The sequence below is a fragment of the Lathyrus oleraceus genome, chromosome 3 (assembly GCF_024323335.1).
Source record: "Lathyrus oleraceus cultivar Zhongwan6 chromosome 3, CAAS_Psat_ZW6_1.0, whole genome shotgun sequence".
In the NCBI taxonomy this organism is placed as follows: domain Eukaryota; kingdom Viridiplantae; phylum Streptophyta; class Magnoliopsida; order Fabales; family Fabaceae; genus Lathyrus; species Lathyrus oleraceus.
The window spans coordinates 380598640-380604360 of NC_066581.1; the positions used below are offsets into that span (position 1 = coordinate 380598640).

Genomic DNA, 5721 nt, shown 5'->3' on the forward strand with positions numbered 1-5721 from the left:
GAATAGAGATCGAAGCCGCTTAAGGAATTGGTAGGTAAAAACTAGTGATTAGCCGGAAACCGAAAACGGTAGATTGACTTATTTTATAATCGCTTATTTTAATCACTTATTTACTTTGATTTCTAAATCGACCCCTAAAACATAAAACCCCCTAAATCAATTTCATTAGGTTAACAATAATACAAGAATCCTTGCGATAGGATACTCGAGTTGTCGCTTCCGCTAAACTATAGTTTTCTAATTACTCGTTTTGACCCGTGCGCGACAGCGGATCACCCATGATGTGGAAAAAGTCTCATCATATCCTTGTATCTTTCCCATGCTTCAAAAAGTTATTCTCTATCTTTTTGTTTGAATCTGTTGATTTGACTTCTTAGCATCGCTGTTTTGCTAGGTGGGAAATATCTAGCTAAGAAGGCTTTCTTCAATTCATTCCATGTCGTGATAGAGTTTGATGGTAGAGACTAGAGCCAAGCTCTATCTCTCAAAGAAAAGGGAAAAATACGTAGTCGTATGGCTTCAGGGTTTACACCATTTGCTTTCAATGTGCCCGTGTACTACACAAGCATTGATAAATGAAGGTTCTGGTACTCTGTGGGATTACTAGAGAATTGGTTTTGTTGCACAATTTGAAACAAAGTAGGTTTCAACCCAAAATTATTTTCCTCAATGGAAGAGGGTACAATACTCGAGTGTGGCTCCTCTTGAGATGGAGCAGCATGCTCCTTGAGAGGACGGTTTTGGTTTGCCGCCATATCAGGAGTTGAGATATTGTATTCTAAACGAAGTTGTCTAACTCGGCGTTTGAGGATAAAACGCTCAATTCCGTTAATGGGTTGTACTAGCTCGTCCTCTGAAGAACCAGTGTTTGGAATACAATCAATTAACTTGTATGAAAATATAACTAAATTCTTGCCTTAGCCTATACAATGCAACAAATGAGTTATGATATTGACTAAACTAGTTCCCGACAACAGCCCCCAAAACTTAGTGGGGCTATTCTGCAAGTGTACGAAATCAGTCGTAGTTTTAAAAGATATCGAAGCCACAGGGACTAATAATCAACCTTATCGTTATCTATTGATGTTATGTTTATCTAAGGCTATAAAATGATAAAATATGGGGAAACTAAAAATTAAGAATAAAATAGCTCTTGGACAATAATCAAATAAGAGAGACCAAAATGTGGTTTCCAGCGTACCTCTGGGACTCAATAAATTCTTGGCATTTGTTATGTTTAAAATACTTTTCGGGAGAAAATATTAGTTTAAAAATACTAGACTCACACTGTCGCGCTATTGGCTCGTGTTATACTTCGGAACCATAAATGTCATGCTGTCGCTCCACACTTACAACTTTCGAACTACTTTTTGAAAATTATTAAGTCCTAATTAATGTCTAAGGCCTTGTCATTGTTTTTATAAGTTAAATATCCGATTTTTATTTGTCGGATACCGATCTCACATTATCCTGCTATTGATTAGTACTGGAGTGTTTTGAAATCGCATATGCAGAAAATTTATTGGTCTCACACTGTTGTGCTATTAACCGGTATTAAAACGTTTTCACTTTCATATAAAACACTTTGATTATTACATATTAAAAACCAGAACCAGAAAAATATCAGAGGTTAAAATTCAATGCCATAAAAATTCACCGAGTTTCATCAGAACAACAGACCTCACATCCCGGACTCTAGAAATTTAGCTGGACATGATTGCGGAAATAAATAAATCATTTTGGGTTTTCAAATAAAATAAAGTCATAATAATTTAAAGCAATGTTCAAAGAAAAAGGTAAAAGCTTGAGATTATAACTATGGTTGAAAAATAAAGCATAAATATAAATGGCAGAAAAAAAAAGCGTGAAAGTAAATGAACCTGAAAATAAAAGCTGGAATATAAAACTAAATTAAAACTTCAAAGGACAATAGGTCTCATCCAAGCTCACATAGATTGTAGGCCTAAACACTAATGGTGTAGTAGCTCCCCGATGTGAGAAATCTACTACTTTTACAATGGTGATTTATGCCTAAAACTATGAAAGAATAAATTGCACAAGCTTGTATAACAAAACTTGGACCCTTAATTCCTCTAAAAACTAACAATTTATAGTGTAATATGTGGTGAACTGCAGTACTGGTCGTGTAAAAATCGTGGGATAAAAATAAGGAGGAATAGTGAAGGACTGGTTCTTTTGCTTATGGTTTTTCAGGGGCCGAACTGCATGGCGGACCCCATGAAGCTTGTGGCGGTCGCCACAAGTGCAAAGTTGCGATTCTTTCCTTTTTGTAGTGCATGGAGGACGTTGTGATGCTTGTGGTCATCGCCACGAGCCTTTGACTGTATTTTCTACATTCTTTTTTCCTCTCTAGTGGGCTCCATGACTTCTTAGTCATGGCAAGGGCCATGGCGGCCGCCATGTAGGTGGCCATCGGTGTATTTTTTCCGTTTTTCTCCGTTTTTCGCCATTTTCGTCCAATTTCTTCCTGTATCGAGTCCTACGCGTAAAGTATTTAAAACATGCATAAACTAAAAACATAACACAACAAAATGAAACAAAATGATCCTAAAACATGTGTAAATTGAGTCAAAATAAACTATGTGTTTCGGTGTTATTAGATCATAGTAGGATTCGGGTACAAAACAGAAAGGAAAAGCGGGCAACATTCTTAAAAACATTACAAAATGCATCCTAAGAGATGACTAGTAAAATGGTAATAGAAACAAGATCATTCTTCATTTTTATCCTTATTAACAACTCTGAGGTTGGCGTCATCAACACATTCTTCCTTGGTCATATCATCAGTGGGAGAAGGCTCGGTTTCATCCATATCCACGAGGTGGCGATCCACTACAACTTTGAAAAATATAGCTTGGACAAATCGATCTCAGGGTGGAGACACAAGAATGTTGATTTGAGATTTTTGCAAGGCTTTCTGTAGTTGTTCATTTGTTTCCCGAGTTAATTTTATCTCCTCGGATTGCTTGGTGATAATGGATTGCAATTCTTGACTCTTAGCCTCTGAATTTTCCTTCTTTGTCTTCTCCTCCAGCAATTGTTTCTCCAGGTTTGATATTTTATCCGCCCGAGCCTTCTATTGTTCCTTTAGCTGATTGATATCTTGGTTAAGTTTAACCTTATTCTGCTTATAATCATCCCCAAATTCAAACAAGCCTCATATTAGGACAGTGTATCTCATCAGATAGGTGTTGATGTTTTGGGTCAATTTTTGATGACCTATTTTCTTTACATTGTTCACATCTTCTACGGCACTCAGATGGTCATAGAGGAATTTCGATTCGTCAAAGATATTACCCTAGAATTTAAACTCGTTTGATGGTTTGGTTTGGTCGCTTCCACCAGCCTCTTGCACTAGAGAGGAAATTTCCCAGTCAGTTATGTAAACCTCGTCACTTATCAAAGTTTTCATATTTTTTGGGTAATCCGGACGAGAGTCCTCCGGTGGAGAGCTTGTTGATACGCGGGGCTCAGAAACGCTTGGGGTTGTTTTACTAGGTGTTACCTTTATTTTTTTTAATGTATGGGTTTCTAAACCTGACAAGTCTGACTTGGTCACGGATTTGACAACTCCTCTTCTTTCCGTCTGGGCTTCCAACATCAGACTTTTCTGCTCCTTCACAGATAAGTCAATCATTTTTTTTCCAAAAAGGATAGGAATATGATTAGGAAAATAAAGTATAGTGGAACAAATAATGCAAAAAAGAAAATATATGAGTATTACCCAAAAAAGGAATGACTTATTCCTTGGGTAAAGGAAATAGATCCCTAATCTTCATCATATGAAAGGAATCTAATATGACCAAAGACTGGATTTCTAGGGCATTTAGCTTATCAAAATCAAACCCAGATACAGGAAGTGGGTTTCCAGTCCAATAGATAGGAAAACAGTGGGATCCGTCTAATTCATACAATACCTAAGGACATCTCAATCCATATTTAACTCAGAAACACCGGTCTATAAAGCCTTTATAATTAGTAGTGTAAACTTGAAGAAAACTCTTGCCGAGAAGGCCACTAATTGTGACCCAACCACCTTTCTGAATTCCCTTGATTTCAAAAATGGAGAAAAATAAGCATATGGTGGGTTCTATGTTTAAGGCCTCACAAACTATTTTGAAAGCTTTGATAAAACCCTAACTATTAGGGCGGAGTTGGGAAGGGGCAGTATTTAGGGTTCTTAACAGGTCGGATTCGAAATCGGTAAAGGGTAAATGGATTTTAAAATCCTCTAATACACCAGCATAGAAGTGGAAATAGTCATCTTTTACTCCTCTAGGACGAACTATACAAACACGTTATCATGGGATGCATGGCTCCAATACAACACCATCCTTGTTTCCGGTAGAGGAAATATTATTCAAACACCAGAGTTTATCAATCTCTACTTCATCAATGGAGTTATGATCATAGCTCATCGCCTCTGGATCAAAGGAGTTGGAAATATCCATCAACACTTATACTGATGAACCTAATGAGGAAGATTCATAATCAATATCGCTAAATGAGGCGTAATTATCACCATAAATTTCCTTTATAATATGATCGAATTCAGCTTGGCCTAAGGCATCCTTACATTCTCTAAAGCGTAAGTCCCATAGTTTTTTCTTTTCCTGGATACTTAGGGTTTTTAACACATTTTCGTCATTATCACATTCATGACAATATCCATTTCTTAAGAGGAGGAAAAGTCGATAAAGAGATAAAAGTAAAAATACATGAGATTGAAGAACAGTGAGAATCTCAAAAATCGTCTTGAAATTAGAATAAATTACTTTAGTGGATGATTAGCAAGAAGAGGAAGAGATGGCTTTAATAAAGGAAAGTCCCTTTTAATGACTTACAAATGTGAGACGTTTGAGATTTCTGAAGAAAATTAATTCCCCATAAATATCACCATTACATAAGAAAGAGAAAATTTGGCAAAGATATGTCCCTACGTCTGTCATGATTGGCCATATCACTAGGCCAGGTCTATAAAACAAACAACAATATGTTAGGTATGAGTTGTACCTCGAATCTATGATGGATGGAAAATGTTCCAAGCTTCCTTTGTCCAAATACTTCTCTCTTGCAGATTTCATGCTCAGGGGGATTATGTACATCCCAAAACATTATGTTGACCAATCAAAGTATAAGAAGATGGTGAGGAAGTAGGAATAGCTCAAGTGGAGATAGACTTTCTGAAGGTGAGAAAAACAAGAAAGGGGGGGTTTGAATTGTTTGAAAAATAAGCGCTTTTGCAAAATGAAATCACACAATGATTTTATACTGGTTCGCTTATAACACAAAGCTACTCCAGTCCACCCGGCCAAGGTGATTTCGCCTTCAACAAGGACTTAATCCACTAATCTTGAAAGATTACAAACAACCCCTAAGAGAGAAGAAAATCTCTTAGTCCTCTCAAGTCTACAGACTACAAAGAGTCACTTGAGGAAATCAAATAAAAATAGATACAAGATGTGTAATCTAGAGTGCTTCTAAGAAAGCAAATATTACAAACTTAAGAACAAATTTTTCACTTGATAAGCAAAAGCTTAGTGAAAATCTTTCAAGAACAAAGATGTTTTTCTTGAGCGTGATATAATTTCAGTATAGTTTTGGCTAGTGATTTCTTGCTTACTGAAAGTTGATTTCTTCTCTATTTATATAGGAGTTGAAGTAGTGTTGAAATAGAGTTGAAGTAGAGTTAAATCTGCT

At 36.4% G+C, this 5721-nt stretch overlaps 1 non-coding gene across 1 annotated transcript; it reads left to right on the top strand.

Annotated features, from left to right (window-relative positions):
- Nucleotides 1-274: 274 nt before the first annotated feature.
- LOC127133038 (small nucleolar RNA R71) lies at nt 275-380 on the top strand. The gene has a single exon (XR_007807035.1). It is a non-coding gene; the product is annotated as a small nucleolar RNA R71 (small nucleolar RNA).
- Nucleotides 381-5721: the final 5341 nt, after the last annotated feature.